The following is a 21693-nucleotide window of genomic DNA, read 5'->3' on the forward strand; positions in this document are numbered from 1 at the left end:
GACCTTATATAAAGAGGGGGACGACTGGCAAGTAGATTTTTTTACGACTTCTGGGCATCCTTGGTTCGTGACTCGACTTTGTTTATGTCAGTCACCACACATGCAGCTCAGCAAACCACACCCACACAACTTTTAGGCCTATTTGAGTTCAAATAGGAGACAAACAGCCTCTTATTTAAATTGTCTTATCAGCAGGATGTATATGTACAGCAGGTTTATGCATCAGAGTTTGTGCAGCAACACTCTGTTTACCAGACAACATGGCTGTCCCATTTGCTTATCATTTTCAAATGTTCTCCGGCCTCTGTGTTGAAAAGTCGTGAATTGCATAAGAGTCGGCCGGTGCAGGGAGCAGGCTGGCGAGCATCTGGGGGCCGGCTAAATTAGAACTCATGGGTTTCAAGAATTTGATAGAGAGCCTATGGTGGCACCAGGTTCCTGACTTGTTAATATAATGACAGGATGCTAATGATTAATTAAGAGTCAGATTTTCATTATTGCTGTGGCAAGAGAGAGAGGTTTGATCTTGAAGTGACTTTGGCGCGGGGAAGAGAAATGGAGGCCCGAGCTATTCTGCAGTCATACCTTCTCCTGGCACTAACAAGCCCCTGACAGCAAACAAATCTTTGACAAGTCCCCCCTCATCGCCCGTCCCCCTTTATAGATAGTCTTAAGACTTTAATCCGGATCCAGTGACAGACTCATCCTCAGTCAATAGGGTAAAGAGAAGCTCATGCGAGGGATGTGTGCACTTGTCCAAAGGCTGGTTCAGGTGCACATGCTCCGAATCTTAAACTGGAGCTCACCTCGAATGAAGGGTATTGAAGGAGGAATTGACATATGTTTTGTGAATAAGTCCCCACATTGATTTTTTATTTTTCAATTCCGTCGAATTTCAGCTTCTTGGATCTCAGACTTTTAAAGTGAACACCGAATTTACTGTAAGAAGAAAATAACGCTTTTTTAATTTTCATTTAGTAAAGCGTGGCCCATGTATAACTCCATACCAGAGGAGTTAATGATTCAACCTTGAAATCATTAACTCCTTGCACTCCAGCACTCCTTGCCGTGTGAATTTTTAGAAATACACATTGTCTCGTGCAGCTACGTCTCCTGTGTTTTATGTGTGTGGTATCTGTTCTGTCAGCGGTGATCCATGCACAGTCACTTTTCAGGGCGTAAAGGTGGAGCGTGGGAGAGGATCTGCTGGTTATAGCTACTGTATGTGCCCTGCAGGTCCCAATCTGTCTTTGTTAGGCCTGCTGCGTGGCCTATCACACCTGCCTCGCCTAAGACTGATCACCGGCGTCTCCAGCAGCCTATGCAGCCGCAGCTGATGCAGCAATTCACATGCACTTTGTAATAGGCACCTTAACTCGGTCCCTTGTGTATAGTGAGGACCCCCAACCCTCACGAAACGCACTGAAATTGAAACAACAAAGCAGATTTGAGATTTTCTTACATCATTTATGTTAAATACACAGAAACTGAACCGTACATGGCTGCAGCTTTGAGGCAGCGACTCTTCATTTGACCGTTTCAGTTTTGGTGGGATTTTTTCGCAGCACACATTTACCTTGTCTTAGCAGGAAAAGAACATTTGTTACTAACAACATTTGCAGTGGCTCTCCTCTGCTCAGGTCTGCTCATGACGGTTTGACAGTGAGACAGCGTGCACAATACCAGCACTCTGAGATGGAAGCCGCCAAATGAAATTCAGCCGTTCTTCTTTTTTTTTTTTTTTTTTTACACCTGTGTCTTTCCTACTGTGACGTGTCAAAATGTCTGCTGAGAAAATGTTTCATTACTGAAAATATTTATTAAACAATATCTCACTGTAGATACACTGATGATTTGAGGAATAGCATTTCATATCCAAAATAACTGACATTGTTAACATACATGCAACAGTTTTAACACCTGTGCTTCTTCTAATTGTTTCTTTAAATAAGTTAAATTCATTTTAGTCAATTTAAGTTATCATTTAAGTTATATTTAAGTGAATCTGTAGGCAGGTATAATCAATATTTTTATATTAACAGTGGCTTTCATGTATGTGACAGGGGTCGCTCATAATGACAGACCCACAGTGAATCACGAACTGTCTCTGCAGTTCCTTTGCATCTGACAGAGCTTTATAGCATCGGTCACATCTTTGGTTTTCGTTTTCCAGTCTGCAACTTTACTGTGTTGGTCGTCTCACTGCCCTCATCAGCATCATTTCCCAGAAATAAGTAGTGCTCCCCGCTGTATGCAAACTGGCCAGCACCCAGCGGCTGAAGCACACAGCTAACAGCCAGCTGGTGAACGTAGTGGAGCATTTAGCAGTTAAAGAGCCAGGTACTTCACAGAAGTTGGTGGAGACCAAAAACAAAGCTAAAAGAAAAGTGAATTATACGGTCGTCGGGTGGACAGAGACATGACGCCAGATTAGTGCTAATGCTGCTCTGTGTCTGTGTGAACAGGTCTGCTACATCAACTTAAATGGCGATAATATGTCATTACAGCCTGTTTCTGCTGCCCCCATGTGGCCACAAAGGTTTGAATCTTAATGCAGGTTCCTATTGACCAGTGGTGAACATTAACAAATTATATTTACTTGAGTACTGTAATGAAGTAGGCTATATTTTCTGACTGTCTGATTATCTGTATATTATCTTCATTCGTGTTTTTATGCCCACTTCCATAGTTTATAGTATATTCTTCCAGCTTTTTACTCTACAGGTCCAGGCAGTCGTCCAGTGGGTTGTTTCAGAGTAAATGTAAATGTGGAACAATGTGTTGACAAAAATGTACTTTTTGTACTTGAGTATCTTGGAAAGAAAGTACTCCTTAACTCAAGTAAACTAACTTTCACTTGTACAGGAGTCACATTTGACCAGGAGTGTCTGTACTTTCACTTAAAGAATGGAGCTGTGTTCTTTGTCCACCTCTGATATTGACTTATCTGTTTTTTTTTTTTTTTTTGCAGTACAGTCATTTCTCAGCTGTTGTACCGAAGAAGTTCTTCCTGAGAAATTTTTTTTGCACCATCATTCAAAAAGTGAAAACATTTTCAAATCATATTCTCCACATGTAATCCCTGCTGCTTCGCTATCAGGTGAAAAATGTTGGCTTTATCTTCAAAATACCAACTTTGGCCACATAAAAAAAATAAAAAATAAAAATCACACAGTTGTATATATAAAAAACCCCCCACCAAAACTGGAGTTACAAAGTTTTCACATAGCAGCAGCGATTTCTCTGTGACTTATATTCAATATAAAATATTGAAAGTAACAGTTATGCCTGGAGGAATCATACGCCAGCTGCCCCTCATTGTTTAAACACAAAGCGCCTCTACATTGATTGGTTGTTAACTTTATCAGAATGTCAATAGTCATTATTGCTTATCTTGTCTTGATTATCCTCTGAGCTGTAAAATCAATTAGGCATAATCCAATTCCATTCTGCGGGTCAAAAGTTCATACTGTATGATGATTCACTGTACGGCGTTAACCTCATAAACGCATCACTCTCATGCATTTCTTCCTGTCCGAGGAGGTGCACGTATCACATTTTCTGAGCACCCCAAGAATAAATCTAATTTGCTACATAATGCCATCACTTTACCTGTTTCTCAGTGGGAGAGAACAGGTCACGCAATACTAATCACAAGGCTAATAATGTTGGATACACTTGTAAGCAGGAGCTGCACAGAATGGCAATGATCAATACAGATGAGCCAGTGTGAGCGCGAGCGATGCAAAGTATTCCGTGCCGAGCGCACAGGTTAAAGGTGCGTGACGTGACCTAGCTCGGCTCACGTGGCGCAACTGTGAATTTCCATATCCAAGGACAGACTTTCTCAACCGATTCGCACACACTCCACATCCGCCACACCAATGGAAGCATCTTCAGGTTATTAGTCTGTGAGCTCTGTGAAAGGCTCCATCTTTCCCTGCCTGATTACGTGATCAAATACAACAGTGACCAAAAGCAGTGTACAGTAACTGAACACTGAAGTAGTAATAATCCCTTATTTCCCCCCAGCAAATCCAATTTTAACAGCATATTGTGTCTGGGTAGTTGTTCATCCTTGACTGAATTTGATGGAAACCTGCAGTAACGTGGGCATGCCTGAGATAATGCAAAGTGACATTACCACGAGTGGCTTTGTTTTCCACATTTCTCCCCTGATATAATTTAATGACGCGTCATGGAGCCAGAAATCAATGTGATTAAGACAAAACGTGGTCTAACAGGTCGTGATAATTATGTGGATAAATCCGTAAATCAATATTACACTGTGTCCTTCTGACATTAAAAAAAAAAAAACCAAAACAAAACAACAAAACACAAAGTCACCTATTTGAATAATCAACAGACTGTAGCTGTGGTGAAAGGCTGCAGGTCACTGAGGAATCGTCCCTGCAGCAGCCCTGGCCTAAGCCCTCCACGTCTCCGGATCAGAGTACACTAATTTGATTTCACGACATGCCGTTGAAGATGCATTAATCTTTCCCAGACCATCGCATGCCCCCGAGCAGCTGGAGAAAGAGGGAGAGTGAGAGACAGAGGGAGGGAGCGACGTGCCTCCCATGCTAACAATGTTCTCCTGCCAGCAGAGGCGCATCCCTCCAGGCAGGCCGTGTAAACAGTGCACACCATCTCTAAATCACATTCACACCCTCAGAGACTTTCTGTCCCTCCTCATACTACCCCCCCCACCCCCCCCTCCCTTTGTCTGCAGGGCTGAGGCAGTATGGTCAGTTGGCCACTTTTGCTGATGCAAGTTTTTTTTTTTTCCTTTGAAGATTTTTATTATTTGTGCTTTGTGCTTTTGTGTGGATGCAATTATTAAAAAAAAAAAAAAAAGTCACAACTTTGACATATTGCACCATCTTTCACATATGATTTTTATTATTTTGTACAACCAGTGACTACAGTACTGATACTATTAGTATTCCATGCAGTACACTTACTATTACTAGTACTATTGGTCGGCCCCGAGAACAGCTGTGTGCAGTGATAACTTCTGTCACAAAATCAAAGCTAATCCATAGCTCTGGGGCAACATCTCATATCTTACTTTAGAGCAAAGTGGAAATAAAAAAGATCCATCAATGAGCAGATGTCCCCAAGTCGATATTGGTCACCAGAAATCAAAGAGAAAGAAGAAGAAGAGAGGGAGGAGATAAAGGGGACCACCACAGACTCTCTCTTGCTGTTAACCCCCACCCACCTCCTGTCCCATTGGCCCACCCAACTGTCATCTCACTCTGGGGTACGGCGCAGCTCTGCCAACAGCTTTCTTGTCTTGTTCCATTGATCCATTTTAACACACGGTGGTGAACGCATCAAACACTGCGTGCCATGCAGGATCCATACCCCCCCCCCCCCCCCCCCCCTTCACGCCTTTCAAAGGAAATGATGAAGGCATGAAAATATGAAAATGCTCTTCACAGGGGTCTGTGAAGGAGGCAATTTCCATCATGCCCATGTCTATTTCCTATGTAGAGGAAAATAACACATTTCTCTGATGTTCCTGCACGCAGAGCAGCAGTGACTCTACTTCTGCTGAAGCTTATACAGAGGGTAGAACAGATTGGGGGAGTATTAAATTACTGAGGAGGCTGACATTTTTTTTTCTAAACTCTTTATTTGGTTTACACCCCTGGGGTATGTAATCATAGCCACAGCAAATCCTTGGATTGGCTTATTAGCATATTCATATATCCTGGGTTATTTGTTCACATAAAACTTTGTGGTTGTCCTTGATAAGCATTTTTAACTGGTTGTGTGATTACAACACAGTGGAGATACTGTACACAGAAGATAGGCCACAGTGTGGAAGCATAAATGAAGACATTTATTTCTTTCATTTATTTATTTATTTATTTATTTGCAGGCAGGTTTAAGATTCTCTTATTGGAAAAATGAGAAAAGCATGTTTATATATATATATAAAATGTAGCCCTCACAGGAGAGATAATGTTCACATATTAAGACAAGATTTGTTGTTTTTTTTTTTTTTTTTTTTTTTTTAATCGAGTTAAAGCACAAGATTTATCCTGGGCATTCACTTCAATAAAGAATGGATTTTATGAGGCCTGTGTACTGCACCAACCCCCCCCCCCCCAACCCCAATCTCATCTAGCTTGATTAGTCCTTTTAAATAAACATAAGGCCAAAGAGGGATCATGGTGTCGGGGGGGGGGGGGGGGCATAGTGTTTCAGTAAAGAGCCATTTGCATGAAGGAGATGTGTCCATATCAGAATGTGAGGAGCTGACTTGCTTGGTAAATAAGTGAATTAATCCTGTCTATTGTCCTTGAGATTTATTCAGCTGGCGTCCTCACAGGAGAGTAGAAGTTAATTAAGATCATCGTGAGGGATGTGGTTCTGTCGACTCATAGAGATATTGTGCTTGAGTGGAGTAGCAGTCCTTGGGCTGACTGTTGTGTACACAATACACATTTTTTTCCTTCTTTAAATCAGATTTTCTTCCTTTTTGGAAGATAATTGCAATCAGATTTATATAATTGAATTCATCATCTTTGAATGGATTCCGCAGCAAAATAGTCGAAGTAAATTTCTGCGTCTAGGAATCAACACTATAACAGTGTTTATGAAAGCCTTCACCCTGTCACAGTTAATTTACCAGTTTCATATCTATCACCCATATCTGATCTATTATAGTGGACAATTTTTCAATTATCACCTATCACCTCAAATGAGTTTTAACTGAAAAATAAACCCTTGGAAATGTGATGTATTCCTTTTTTTTTTTTTTCTTTCAATGTATTCATCGTCCTACACAAGTGAATTGAGTCTGACGCCTTTGGTAGATGGAGGTGCTTAAAGGACGACACCGAAACCTGCTGAGGTAAACTGAAGAAAAACAGCTCCTGGGATTTGAGTGTTTTTATTTGCTAACTGTGTTTATATTCAGGTCTGTGTTTATATTTGCTCTGTTTAATAAGAAGCCTTACACAGTTTGAAACATTAACAACGACTCAGTTATTTTACTCATTATCAGTGCAGCTAAATTGCTTGTCATTTAGGTATATGGGGTTGCATTATAGAGACTCTGTAGAGTTTAATTAGGATGTGATAAATACTCTTCTTGACAATTTGCTCAAGAATACCATTTGAATTTAAATCAGCGGATACGTTTTTCTACCTTCCAGGCAGCCAGTGCTTTAACTGCGATCTAAGGACAGGGGCTATTTGTAAGTTTTCTCTACCACCAAGCTTTGGCCATCGGTGTCTGAGTAACACAAGGGGTTATAATACGCCCTCTGAGCGGCGTTAACATCTTCAGGGCAGATTGGAGGCTACACTGAGTTGCTAGCTAGCTTCTTAGCATGCTAGCTTCAGTCGAAGAAAGATGTGGTAGAGTTATCGTCGGCGTTGCTTTCCACAGCTGGAGACAGCTCTAGGTGAGTAGAGGAATGAAGTTTGATGCTGAACTTGCAACGTTTCCTCTAGACTAGTAAGTAAACAGCTAACAATGCTAACAAAGGCTATGTAGCGATAGCAGATCTCGTCATCTCTTGCTCCTAAATTTTTTCATCCCTGAATATAAATGATCTCCTTTCTTGATTTGACTAGAATCTCCAGTGACCCGGGGATGGGCCAGGATTTCTAATGATGTAACACTGTGCTAGCCCTGACGTTATCGTTGACGTGGCCCAGCTCCGTCATGTTGTTTGCCACTCAGGTCACTGTTTTCACTTCATCAGCAGGCAAGTAAACAGTTAAACTGCACAGGAGCTGTAGTCTGACATTATGGAGGTAGTTATTTTCATGGCACCTCCTCACCTCCCACAGGCACTAGGAGACGAATGTGGCAGTGGAAGTAAGGTAAAGTTTAAGCGTCGCTTTAAACTCAGTTTGAAATGTCACTTCCTATATGTACCAACAAGATAAATCTTTCAAAGCGGTCCTGCTGTTAAATCCCTCAACACACAAAGGTATTTAAAGTAAATATGATGACACATAAAAGGCAACAGGATGTTCACTCTGATTACGCCTCTGGTATAAAGTATCTATTGATTGATCACTGCACTAACATGAACTAACTAATGCATCAAAAGTAGAAAACAACTGCAGTGGAAATTTAAAAGCTAAAGCTGCTTTGAAACATAGTAGGCGGTAATTATACATGTTTAAATGGACTGAACATTCAAAACCATAAGCGTGGTTTTCTAAATTACCTATTAGACCTGCTCTTCTTCCTCCTCCTCCTCCTCCTCCTCCTCCTCCTCCTCACTACCATTCAGTTTGAGTGAAAGTAAAAGACTCTAACCTGCCCCACGGTGACTCCAGTTACTCCAGGGAGCTGACTCCTGAATAAGTCAGCGGCATTATCATACCCTCCAGCACATTCCCTCACCTTATCCCAACCCCATCAGCAAATACTGTACTTCTCCACTGAAAATCAGTAATTAAGCTTCAGATTTACTCCCTTTAAACATATGGCCATACTGATTTATAACTGAAAGCACTGCAGAAAATCTGAACAACACAGAGAACTCCACACTAAAGTGCCAGATGGATGCTTCAACTGTTTACAATGATACTAAGATGTGCAGTTTGCAGCTCTATGGTCTCGAGTCAGTATTCATCTCAGGTTTTACACCAAGGCTACTGTACAACTGCTGACCTTCAACAGAGTCACTACTAAAGGAATTATTCAACCTTCTGAACACTGTGGATAAATGTATCCGAGTCATTTGAAATATATGCAGCCCGACACCATAATGAGATAAAATAACCCTGACTCAAATGAATGCATATTGTTAACTTGATTACATGTAACTGCACAAGATGTCAATTGTCCAATGCTTTCAAATTAATTCCAATAAATTGTTTGAATCAACATATTTCAAAGAACAGTGTTTATATTTTCCACCTTCCGAGATGTGTGATCTCTGCCATCGACTGTTTTTATGAACTGTATACCTTTTAAATTGATGCCACGTAGTGATGCATGTAAAAGATCACTGCATCTATTTCTTTTTTCTTTCTTTCTTTATTCCCATTAAAGAGTTATAGGATAAAAATATTATTACAGTATCTAAAACCTAAAACTCCATGGTCCCATAGGTCCTCATTGCTGCAGGAATTTTGTAATCGTCTTGATTTTGGCTTTGCCTGAATTATCAAGCTTAATGCGAGATGCACCCCAAGATACTTCAGAACATTACTGTATATTTAAATCATTTTAATTTTTTTTCCCCCGTAACAAATAGGTGGTGGGGCCACTGTTGGCTGTGGTCCCCCAGCAGCTATTTCTGTGGCTTAATAGCAGGCACTGTAGCTATATTTCACATGCATTTCTTGTCTGTGTACTTATAGAGGCATGCAATAGAGGCGCAGCAGTGATTGAAGTGAAGCCCTTAGCAGTGACAGTTCCAGCCTTGATATTAATGGAAGCCCACATAATTGCGCATGCCATTAAGGAAGTACAGATGCTATCAGGGAGAGCACACATCGTTATTTCTCAGTGTAACACCTCATTAATATTTGTTGTTTTTTCTTTTTCTTTTTCTTTTTTTTTTCTCTCCACCTCCCTCCCACTTTGCAAGGAGGAGGGTTGGATTGGATGCTGCGCGGGACAGAAAGTGACAGAGAGATGAATCTTCCTGACTCCAGGCAGATGTTTCCTGTTCAGCATTCAAATTAGAGACACACCCCTCACAAGAGCCCCAACAGCACGCACGCACGCACACACGCACACACGCACACACACACCCACACACCCACACACACACACACACTGGAGAAAGTGCAAACATTTCTGAAGATCATAAAGGAGATTTAGGCATCTCCGCCTTGTGCCTGGAACTTCCCCGAGTGTTTAAAGGTCAGATGGCTGAGAGCGAGGTGTGATCTATTCAAAGACGTGGGCAGGAAGTGCAACGTCACCCTGTAACCTTTTGCTGCTCAGGTCCTTGTTGGGTTTGTTGTAACCTGCGGTTGCGATGGCCTGTGGAAAAATTGTAGACCACAAGTGTCGGAGTGGTGAACACGTTAACACTATCAGTTCAGTCATGTCTTATGGGATAAAAACAGCTGAGAAACAACTGTGTGAGCATTTTAACTTGGCACCATGTTGCTTATTTTGGCTGATAGAAGAACATATTTGTCACCTATAGCAATTAAAGGGGAGCATAAGGGATGATGTTCGTTCCCTCAACTCCTGCTGCAGGTAGAATAAATTCTCCAGTCGTTGAAATTGATTGATTTGATGCTCTGTTCCATTTAATTCCTGCATTTCGAGCATGCAATGAGTCATGTTTTGCTCATGATGTGGTGATTCTGTCTCTGATGTAAGATAAGGTTCTTCTTAAGGATTCTAAACAAAACATGAATATTTTCATGCAGTTCAGTGTGAGGATATTAAAATTCATTTTCTTCTTTCCAGGGCTGATTGAAACCTCCCAGCATCATTTTGTCGGAATAAAGATAATACTGGCTTTGAAATTAACTTTTTAAACCCACACTTGTGTTTCTTGGAGAATCCTCTGCAGTGCTGCTTTTCCCTCCTGACACTCTCCCCTCAGCTTAAGAGATAAAAAAAAATCTTTTGAGAAGCAGAAGTGTGGATATTGGACTTGAAGTCTAAATTCGTGTCATCTTTGATTCCATGATTTCTCTATTACTCAGTATTTTATAGCCTCTGTTAAAGGAAACATAAAGGAAATGTCCTTATTACATAGCAAATCTCATCATCCCTCACTAGTATAAGTTGAATTTTTTTTAGCCCTGAATATAAATGATCTCCTTTCCTTATCTCCTTATACTTATATAGCTTTTACTAGCCCTGACTTTGTCATTGACATGGAGGAGGGGTTGGTCAAAGCCATAGACTGTGTATAAAAATGGACGTAGACTCCGGGTCTGAAAAGTGAAGCCAATGTGGTAGTGCCTTAAATCTGCAGTCTCCCATGGTTGCTAAAAGAAGTCAGATTATATTGAAGTCTACGGGAAGATGGCTCTGCTATTCTATAGATTTTTTTTACCTCAGTAAACATTTTCCTAATGAGTTTATTATCTCAATTGCTAGTTTAAAGTCTTCTTTAATACAACATGATGTTCATTTTTTAAATTATGGTCCCATTTAAAGGAAAATAGACGATAAAGGGTATGTGTTAGGGCGGGACCTGGCGACCTGCCTGACATTTAGGATAGAGCACAGAGCAGGTCAGATCCAACCCTCACTCCTCCTCAGCTCCACCTTCTTCTCCAAATATGCTTTCTTCTGGTTTCAAAAAACCAAGAAGGCTTCACGGTGGGTTGCCACTTGGTCGTAACTGCTACTGTTGGTTCATGTTTAATGGTGCCGCTTGGTCATTTGGCCAATTAGTTCACTGTATTCACTGCAGCAGCAGGCGACTCAACAGCTAAGCAGCACATTAAAGCAGCTGTGGTCTGACATTGTGGAGGTAGTTATGTTCACCCTCCTCTCCTCCCACTGGCGCCAGGAGACGTAGTGTGTGGCAGTGGAAGAAAAAGTGACTGTAAGAGTCACTGACAGGCTGAGTTCAGGAAATTGATCACACGGCTTTGTGTGTCATGATCACAGGCTGCTTGATAGCACAAACAGCGTCACAGGACATGAAGGTGAAGGCTTCACGAGCTGTTTCTCATCCTTACAGCACATTTTATAAACATGGTTCAGTATCAAATAAAGACCCCCAATTCCTCAGCAAACACCTGAGCTGAAATGAAGCAATACAAATGAAGTCATGTTTTCTCAGCCACGTGTTGATGAGTAGGTGTCCTCCACCGCACTCTTAAAAAGAATCTGCATTTATTCACTCACACAGAGACGTCCCCTATTACAAACAAACAATTAAATGTAATAAACAACATGGGGACCACATGCTGGCCCCCCCCTCTTAATGACCAAGTTGCAGAGGCAGCGTTCACCCTTTAATAACCCCAGTTTGGGCATTCTCTTGTGCTTGTGTGGCAATCCCACATAGTAACATTAGAGTAATGTATGGCTTTGTTTACAGTTAGAACCTTCAGTGCCACTACAGTTATTCATCTCCACTACCTTATTACTGTTATTTGCAATGAAGTAACAATTTCAGGGCAATTTTCCTCCTCCTAACTAGACCAACTGGGAATGTGTTTGTTGAGAATGATATGACTGGGACACATCGCCATCACTCCTCCCCGTATTACTGTCATGTTATGGTTCTCCAATATAATTACTGTATATGAATAATGCTGTGCAATATCTCTCTCTAAACGAAGCAGGCCCTAAATTGGCCCCGGAAGGAAATCTAAGCCGATCAAATTGAGAAAGTATTTGATGAACTGGTCTAAGTTTTATATTATTTCCACTTGCAAATTCAGTTTCTTCAGTGTGCATGTGCTCCTCGACAACAATTGAGCTCAGTCCACGGTATTTTGTTGACTGCAAACGCTTCGAGCCATCAGAATCAGATTGAAATTAATCAATCCCTTGATGCTTAAACCTTTAATATGAAGGTTCCTCACACATTAGAAGAGTATTTTGGTGCACAATCTTGCATTCATGTGCACCCGTTGCTCTGTGTGATAGCAGGTGCATTGTATTTCATTTCTCTGATTTGTCTCCTCGTTACCCTTGCTTGCATCTCTGACTTGCTCCTCTGAACAGCGTTAATGGGATTGAGATGTTCTGAATGATGGCGGGCCGGACTGATTTCTAGATGCACCAATGGCTCAACTGAGGCAGAAAGAAAATAGAAAGAAAAGAATCAGCAGATGAGGACCGGTCTTATATCACATGGCCCTCTTTTCTGTACCTCCTACTTATGCTGAATATATTAAGGTTACTCATATTATCATCACAATGTGATGTAAAGTCTCAGAATTATCTTTGAAAATGTAGGTATTCAGAGATTTCCTTTAACTTCTTCTATTGTGGGCATGGGCACAATGTCCTTTAGGATGGACTAGACTGGCTCAGTGGTGACTTTGAGATAATTATTGGCATTACTGTGCCAGCCAAAATATTTAAATTGTGTTATTTTAGAACTTGCTATTCCCTGAGGAGATCACACCACCTGTGACTGCTCCTCATTGCCTCAAACCCCCAAGGGCTGAAGCCGTCTCCAAACACAGGCCAGCAAAATGCAAACAGACTAATGAGGGATTTATCTACTTCCCTCCTTTTGACTCATAAATCCCAGCCCCACTTCTGTCCTGTATTAGCATAGCTTTTGTCCACAGTGAGATCTTAATCCATTTGTATGTCCTTGAATGTAGCACAAGGAAAGTTTGAAAAAAAAAGAAAAAATCTGTAATTTTCTGCCAACAACACTGAAGTCATCCCACTGTTCAGTAATCCAATTAAAATTATCCTTGAGTCCGATTCAAATGAGGGTCCTTCCCTCAGCACTGCCACCAGATCAGCAGTGTGGGAGGTTGTTCAGCGTGTATTACTCACTGTGGGTGGTTTGCCACAAAGAGACAGCAAGACCCCATCAGAAGAAATATTATACTGTGCCTTCATTACCCTCTGGACCCATAACGGCTAATAAGGGAAATACTTCTGGCTTGACACAAATACTGTTTTGCCGGGACCGAAACACAAAATCACTCGTGGTGACATGTTCTTCCTGTGGCTTACATGGTTCGTTCTTGTCACTAACCCACAAAAAACAGCCGTTACTGCTGTTGCAACTTTCTTTCTTTCTTTCTTTTTTTTTTAAAGAAAACATCAATTATGATCTGTAACGGAAAACCCATATGAGCATCCTGGGATGAGGAATTCTCGCAACAATCATCCTAAATAATTTTCTACTCCTCATCCACTCTCATTTCCTCTGTTTCTCTTCCCCTCCTTATTCATTTTTTCCCTTTGCAGAGATCCATTCATTCTAATTGGAGATGATGAGGATGGGGACTTCATTACCAGCTTGCTATGAATTATTATATGGTGTAATTGGCCCTCCTGTCCCATAGGAGGTGCCCTGCTGCAGCTGCTTTAACTGGAGGACGCTCCTGTGGTCCAGGTGGGGGCTTTTGCACAGCTGAGGTTCAAGTTCATCTCTGCAGCCGCTTCCATTTATCCCCACACTGCAAACTCTGACAGGCTCTGACTGGAATCATTGAATTCTATGCATTGTAAAAAATTTAAATGGATTTCCAACAGATGCTTTAGAATTGCCCGTATTTATGGCCTCCCTCGTAAAGCTGATGCTGATAGAAATCCTTCTCTTCCATAATCATGAGTTAATTAACATGTGTTAATGACTTCTAAGATGCTAATTGAGAGCCAGTGTTTACACCACAGTAAACAATGCGCTCAGGCGGCGGCGGAGAGTTCATGACTGATGTATAGCTGGCTAGTGCTGCACGGCCTGTCGCTCTCCACGGCGCACACTTAATAAATCATGTCGTCCTGTCAGAGCGGCTGATAATTACCCCAAAAGATCACACACTGAAACATTTCTAAAGGATCCTCCATTTTTTTTTTTCCTCTTTTACTCATTTACACTTTTTGCTGTCTCCTCTCTAGTTCAAACAGATTAGCAAGTCTGCATGAGATGTGGTCTTGGAGAAAAAAAAAACAAAAAAAAAAACAAAATCTAATGCTGAAAGTCAATTAGAGGCTGGAGATCTAATTAAACTGGAATTGAATGGAAATCTTGCTCCAGACTCAATTGCTCTCTCCAATTTATAATCTCCTCAAGGCTCTGATTTGCCTAGTGAGTGAATGCAGCTCTCCTCTGTGAGTTGCTAAAATGCAATTGGCTTTTCCAGTGTAGTCATCTGACAGATTGATTTGGATTCAATCACAGTCCCTTACCTGGCTGTGAGAAAGATGAAAATAATAATGTAAAGTCATTACGTGGATGGGAAGTCTCTAAACAAAGACAGACCTGTGTATCTGCCGCTCCCCGAGAAATCCCTTGTGGAGACATTTTCTAATTCAGGCCTGAATCTTGCAGGATAAAGTAACTGATGGAATCAGCTATGAGCTGCTGTGCTCAAGCGGCGCCTCAAATGCCTCTGTTAAGGGCATCACCATTATTCTTAAAGGAATTGATGGCGAAATGAAGATGTCACTCATGACAAACTAGTTCTGTGCGCACTGTCTGGCTGCTGTACAGTGATGCTGTCAGTCTCTCAGGCTACCTGTGTCTGCCTCATGGAAACGTGTGGGCAAAATTAGTTCATTTTAAGCAACAACAAACTGGGGAGTCACTAGGTAATGTATTGACATGCCCAGGTTCTGATGCATGAGAGTCAAACAGCAGTTTGTGGCTTCACAGTGGGAGTTCAGTGACGAACAGCTGTGTGAGTAATGAAAATTGTGTTGGCTAACTAATCTATACTTTTCCTCTGCTTCACTGTGTATTGTAATGTAATATGTTATGGGATTTGATGGGTATTGCTGACTGCTGCAATTTTTTAAACTCTGCCCTAAACATTTTATACTGTGGCGATCCATGAAAATGAATGACTGAGTGCAGGGCTATATCAGGCTCATACACACCACACTGATGGCAGATTCTTAGGAACATTTGGTTAATATTCATTTTGCGGTTGTTGGCTGAAAACCTTGAATTTCCAAAATTTTTACTTTACAGGAGAAGAAGAGCCTTATTTTAAGATTAAAAATGTTGCATTTTTGATGTCACCAAAGGGTTTTGAAAGATGTTGTCCTGGTGGTTTGTTAGTCCTTCTTCCTGTCCTGTCCTCTCTGTAGCTCCACCCCCCCATGAGGTGCACCTGGCCTGGGAAGTGGGATTGCGAGTGCTTAAAAGCTCTGGGGCCAGTGTCACAAAGATACTTTAGACTGGTTCATTCATTTTGCTCATAGATTAGTCTAATGTAAGTAAGACTGTTTCACAAAAATAAAAACTGATTCATTTTAAGACAAAAACATGAGACACCTTACTCCACCAGGCTAGCTCAGACCTAAGACCAGTGTTGCCATGGTAACAATCAATAACATCTGAGCTGACAAACAGGAAAACATGGCTCATAATTTGTGGTTTGGCAACGTTGTTATGGAGAGACTGATGAGAAGAGAAAGAGTTTTAAGAGACCACAGCATTTTATATTTGTCAAATCAGATTATTCTTTTTATTGGTACAATATTGGCTGAATTTCTCAAGTAAGATGTCCCTGTAACTGATGAATTCTTCCAAAAGACAAAAGCAGTTTAGGCATTTTTTAAAATTTTTAATAAAAAAAAAATAAAATAATAATAATTACTTAATTTACCCAGAATTCATTGTACCAGAGTTAGGCTTAACATAGTCAAGACTTAAACTGCTTTGTGCAATGGATGAATTTAGAAGTCTGACTATTTGTTGAAAGTCATAGTCAAACATGCTTCTAGCATGGAGAGTGCTGGTCTTGCAGCCTCTCAGCCCTGGTTTTTGTGTTGCTGTTGTGTTCTAATTCTGTGTGTTTTGGAGTCTTGCTTCAGTGTCCCAGTTGTTTTATACATTTATGTTAACCAACTCTGTGGGCTTGATTGTTTTTAAGGTGTACTAATGTGCATGATTCGGGTCAGAGGTGGGGTGTAACAGTTGTTTACATGTCTAAGAGGTTGTAAGACAGACTGAAATATCTCAACTACTGCACTTACAGGAAGTTTTGTACAGACATTCATGCTCCTTAGAGCAGGAACATTATTGACTTTGGTGACTCAGCTCCTCGTTGGGTTTGTTACACGTTGTGTTTAATGTGCTAAACTGAATTGGTAAACGTGGTAAACATTACGCCGACTGAACATCAGCGTGTTTGCATTGTCACTGTGTTCATGTTAGCATGCTGGCGTTATCATTAAGGCTAATAGCGCTGCTCCGCTTTCGTGCAGTGTCACAGAGCCACAAGCATAGCTGTAGCACTCAGTCTTGTTGAGTCACAGTGAAGCATGTCATCTTCCAGTTTATCTGAACATCGTGAAAATCACTACACTAATACAAGAATTCTGAAAACATATAACAAGGATGAGTCATATAATTCAGATACTATCTAATTCCCAAATGGAGCACACATTTCCTCACTGTGCTTCATTATGTAAAAAGCTCTGTGCAAACAAACTGAATAGTCATTTGTTCAGTTTGGGGTTGGCTCCACTAAGCCATTTATCCCTTCTCATTATCTAAGGCATAATCTTTCACTGAGAGGGAAGGCAAGGACAAACGTTCACCTTCGCTTCTCTTGATCTAGTTTTTTTTTCTTAGGTTGACAGAGATTGCTGAAGGAAGACAGACTGGATTTTCTCTAAAACATTTCATTATGATCCCACTTTGAAAAATCCAGTAGGTTGAATTGGACTCAGGTTCTTGCTTTAATATTTCTTAAAAAAAAAATCATATTCAGATTTGAGTGACCTCTTGGTAGCGCATTCATCCTGAACTTGCTGGCATACTGAACTTTTGTGCAGTTTGGACTGTAAAAACACTGTAGTTTTATATGTTATGCAGATATATACAATACTGGTCAAAAGTTTCAGAACACTTCCATGTTTCCAGTTTTTATTAAAATTGAAGCAGTTTAATTCCCGTCCACAACCTTAAAAGGCACAAAGATAAGCGGTAAACTGCCTAAGGTAATAAAAAAAGGTCATTTTTTGGATCACCAAAACCTGAAAAATCATATACATTTCACAGTGAAAGGCCTTTTTAAAGGACAGGGACGATTGAGGTGCCCCAGACCTTCTGTTGACAAAGGCAGTGTGGGAGCAAATTGTGTTACGATACCCCTTGATGTACCATTAGGACAATACTGTACTGCAGGAAGTCGGTCAGGGGTTCATCCTACAGCAAGACAATGACCCAAAACATTCAAAGAAAAGAACCAGACTGTGGCTTTAAATGTTGGAAGAGCAGCACAGTGTCCAGACTTAAACCCCACGGAGCTGGTGTGGGTTGAACTGGACAGAAGGTGAAAGCAAAGCAACCTGCAAGTGTAACACTTGTGGAAACTTTTGCAACAGTGCGGGGACGAACTTTCCAAACGTTTCCTTTCCAAAGCAGAAAAGAACGCCGCAAATGTGTTAGGCTGCTGAATGAGTCAAACATTTAGATTAAATGTCTGATTTCAATTTCAGTAATAACTGGGAAAATGTTTTCTTTTAAACTGTTTGTTAGTTGTTAAAATTAAAGGAACTCTTTGTAAGTTTTGCTATTGCTACATAACCAGCATTAGCATTAACATATGTTTATTCACCAGTCTTCCCAAGAACTTCAGCCATCGTTGCTTTTACAACACAAGAGTTTATAATACGTCCTCTCAGCAGCATTTCTTCAGGGCAGCCTGGAGGCTACAGCCACTCGAAAGTGACGAGACAGTCCAGCCAGACTGGGGCTAGCTCATTAGCATGCTAACTCCAGTAGAAAAAAAATATGTGACAGAAATGACAGTAAAAAAGGAAGGTTGTTTCCCATAGCTGGAGGCAGCTGTTGATAAGTAAAGAAATGCAGTTTGATGCTGAACTCGCAACCTTTCTTCTTTCTAAGGAAACAGCTGTTCATGCTAACGTTAGCTATGTAGCAATAACAAAACTTACAAATAACTTCTTTAAATGAGTTACACAGCCCAGTTCAGAGGCCATGTGCAGGTCCAAGTCTGCATCTTTTTAGATAGTTGTGCCTTTTGGCTGCTATAGTGTTAATAGAGCGCAACACTTCTCGATTATTTTTAGAATATTTGTCAAAGCAACATGTTACAAACAATATAGTTCAATGAAAGACATCCAGAAAGCTGTTGTACGTGTTCATGTCCCAGTCTTGTTCACCAAAGACAGTTCCAGACAACATAAGGTCAATATTTACAAGAAAACTGCAAAGCAGCTTTGTACTTATAATGATATAATGAATAAAACCTTTGTTGTGTGTGTGTGTGCGTGTGTGCGTGTGTGTGTGTGTGTGTGTGTGTGTGTGTGTGTGTGTGTGCGTGTGTGCGTGTGTGTGTGCTGGGGCATGGAGACTGCATATTGTGTCTCATCCAGCTATTGTGATTATTTTTGTGATTTGTATTTTATCTTCCTCTGTACAGGATCTGAGTCCTAAATGGACTTCTAAGAATATTTCATATTTGTCAGACCAGCCTCCTAAGTGCTTTGACTCGTGGCTATTACAGAAAAAAACAGCAGGGCTTTCTGTAATAGTTCTTTAAGAAGCCATTAGGGAGTCAACAGTAATAAATTATGAACAATACTTTAATGAGCTTGCGCAAGAGGAGCCCCATAGAACTTATTAATGATGACTGGTCACAGACACTTCATTTAAAGCATTAACTCTGATTCATTTGTTAATATTTATCAGAATGGGGGAGTGTGTGAAAAATGACCTAGAGGAGCTGATATGTTATTGAGCTTGAGGCTGAAATTACTTCCCCTGCCCTTTCAGAGCGAAGGAAACTCACGTGCTTCAGTGCCGGTCGGAGTTCGACCTTCTCCACAGCGCAGTACTGTACATGTGCTGCTGTGGGGTTTACAGAGCGAGAGGGATGGAACAGAAATGTCTCCAAGGGTGTGAGTGTGACTTCCACGACACTGGCGATGGGTCGACGACCTGCGAACAGCCTGAGGGAGGCCAGACACCATGGCACACCCCCGGTAGAGTCCCAGTACCTAAACATTCAAATCATTTATGGAGAATGAAGTAAGAGACAGGGGTGGAGATAAACAGTAGGGGTCAGAGTCTTACTCCACTCTCTGGTGGCACATGTCCCTGCGTCTGTGTATCCTGTGGGTTGACCAGCCTGCCCCCTGCTCTCCCTGCTGCTTTGTCCCTCCAGCTCTGGGTGACAGGGCCTGGAGAGAGGGGCGGGGGAAAAGTCACTCCCATCTGGTACAGTCAGATCAGCGTGGTCTGAGATGGGGGCGTGGGGGGTCATGTGTCCCTCTGCATCAGTGACAAGACTGCTCTGCCAATGATGACACTCTATCCACTGGGGATAGTCTGCTTTCTTTGTTTGACAGAAATGGGACAAAGGCTTTATTTTTTGGGGGTATTTACTTATTTTTTTCTTATAACAATGCAGTTTGTTGGCTGGTTCGACGGGGCAATTAACCCTTCATAACAATCGTAATTGCCCCACTGGTTAGGCAGAGGTTTACTGGTAGGACTGACTTCTACTTGTCACTTGAAATGTTCATTTCTACAACTGTGATTAAAGAAGCTTTCAAAGCAAAACTCTCTGGTCAGAACTGAACCTCACAATAATGACACAGCCACGGCCGCATATGTGTATTTCTTTATCAGATATTAAACTCCACAGTGTCAACAATAAGCCAACATAAATACCTCACATATTTAATAGCTAATTATTACACAAAATAAATCGCAGGCCCTCGTATGAATTACTCTCATCTTATCATCAGGCCCTCACCAGACCAGCAGAGACACCCTGAAATAAAAGATAGACTCTGTTTTCATGTGAAATAAGTCACAAATAGACACGTGTTTCTGTTTCTGGCCAATATCATGGCGGTCATTTTACATCAACTGTTCATCCATCTGAGTGTGTTGTCTTTGGTGCTACAAGCTTTTCTAGCGACACAGAAATAATGCCCAGCAGGCGAAGCATCTCAGCGAACATCTGCTGCCCACTTTTGGAGATAAATAATGGTGTGTGTTAAAAGTACAATAATCAAACCATAAATAAAACTCTTGTCCTCAGTCCTGCTGTACAAACTCCTCTCTTTCAAGTACAATACATTTTCCAGCATTTAATATTTCAGAATCATTACATTATCCATCACAAAATACATTCCAAGTAAAAAATATATATATATATTTTACTGAAATTTAAAGTGAATCCTTATTGGGTGCTTTGCTTTCACTGAAAACTATATTATTCCAGTTCTCTCCAGCCTCATGATGTCTCCCTGTTTGTCTTTTCAAATGGTCCCACAGTGATTCATTGGGTTTGAGGTCTAATGACTATGGAGGTAAAGAGCCACACAGGTCAGCTTTCCTCACTCTTCTGTAGACTTCAAACGGTCCCACCGTAGCTTTGATGTATGGTTTGGCTCATTGTCCAGATGGAACATTACATTCTGTTTCAAACACATTTAAGAAGACCGGTATGTACCATTTACCAAACCCCCAGAACTGGTGAAATACTTGGGCACTGCAGGAGCAGTCGTCCAGCCTTTGAACTCATTGGATTAGTGGTGGCTATCATAATTATCGGCGGGATTTGTAATTATTAAATGACAGCTCTCTAAAGGATTAATTTTGGGAAGGATGAAAAGTCAGTTTCAAATGAGAGCTACACATCTTGTCAAAGGAAAAAAAAAAAAAAAAAAAAATTAGAGACACTGATATTCAGTCAGTCAGTTCCTATTTGCCCTTCTCTGCTGGTTTGCTTTACCTCCATGTCTAATCCCTTTACCTTTGGTGATGAGCCAGTCAGTAATTGCTTGATGAGAGAAGACAGCAAATGTGAGCCACAATTCCACCTTGTTTCCAGAGGGATCCTAGTGTGAAGGGCACAGACGGAGCCTATAAGGTGGCATAAATTACTAATTATGCCTTGTGCTTGTTAGCTGGGGGGTCAGTGGACCGTGCCAGCTGTCCTGCCCCTGTGCCCCCCCCCCCACCCCCGACTATACCTCAGCTGTTAATCGCGACGTCACAGTGACTGATCACTTGGCAGAAGTCCACTTTTAATTTTCATATTGAAGGGAAATGAATTCATGGGATAATGTCCCACTTAATGACATACTTA

General features: G+C 41.1%; 1 protein-coding gene across 2 annotated transcripts in view; it reads left to right on the forward strand.

Moving 5' to 3' along the window:
* The window catches only part of plxna2 (plexin A2), a 298677-nt gene that overhangs the window by 18795 nt on the left and 258189 nt on the right, over positions 1-21693 (forward strand). The window lies entirely within an intron of this gene.

Source organism: Trachinotus anak, unplaced genomic scaffold, assembly GCF_046630095.1.
Source record: "Trachinotus anak isolate AG129_WGS33_773 ecotype Australia unplaced genomic scaffold, CSIRO_AGI_Tana_v1 ptg000004l, whole genome shotgun sequence".
Classification (NCBI taxonomy): Eukaryota; Metazoa; Chordata; class Actinopteri; order Carangiformes; family Carangidae; genus Trachinotus; species Trachinotus anak.